Source organism: Sinocyclocheilus rhinocerous, unplaced genomic scaffold (assembly GCF_001515625.1).
Source record: "Sinocyclocheilus rhinocerous isolate Xijiao unplaced genomic scaffold, SAMN03320098_v1.1 scaffold2589, whole genome shotgun sequence".
Classification (NCBI taxonomy): domain Eukaryota; kingdom Metazoa; phylum Chordata; class Actinopteri; order Cypriniformes; family Cyprinidae; genus Sinocyclocheilus; species Sinocyclocheilus rhinocerous.
The window spans coordinates 163,771-164,697 of record NW_015658508.1 but is presented as its reverse complement, the minus strand read 5'-3'; positions in this window follow the sequence as shown (position 1 = coordinate 164,697).

Sequence of the window (927 nt, the reverse complement as noted above, 5' to 3'; positions counted from 1 at the left end):
TAAAAGCATTAGCAATTAATCGCAACATGAAAATTTGATACAGGCATATCCCTAATATATATATAATTACAGTATAATCTATGTATAGTACATAATATATTTAATGTATTTATATTATATTCAATATATTAATTTATAATTTTTATAATATAATATTATAATGTTAATATTAATATAATGTTTACATTTTAATTTGTTTTCAAATATTTTTTTAGTTTGGTCAGTCCAAAGCACCCCCGCTTCACCTTCTTCTTAGTTAGTGTTGTCATGAACCATATTTAGTCTGTTTTTCTCATTTGTGAGCTGTTGTTCTGGACGTTGTGAACCGTGTGGAGTTGGACTCTCACCAATCCTCATGGCTCGATGGTTTGTCCCAGATACTTGGGGCTTAAGATGACCCACTTAGATGCTTTTACTCATTGTGTTTCTGACAGTGCAGCGACACAACACGTGAAATATGTATTACAATACACCTGCGCACATATTTCACTGTACAGGCTTTAAAGTACAGTGCATGTGAAACTCCACCTGATTGGCTGGTTTCTCTGCACATGCATGCCTGATTGGTTCTGATCGGTTTTAAATCTGTAGTTGGTTTGATTTATGTTTTAAATCATCCATCTCCTCTCACTCTAGTCCGGGAGAGGACAGATGTGACGTTGGCTTTGCATAAATGACCATGCATCTTTATTTTTGCCAGTAATGGATGCTGGGAAGGAGAGGGCGGCTGCTGAGCCAGCGTGGCCGGTAAAAGACATGCACGCCTGCACATGCAGGGTCTCGGATTCACATGGATGATCTCTAATCCTGATAAATATGAAGGATGAATTGTCTGGAGGGGCGACTCCAGCTCATGGCTCTGACACCGGGAATGACTCAGCATCCTCTGCCTCCTTTATAACACCACTAAGGCCGATGAACCTGCAG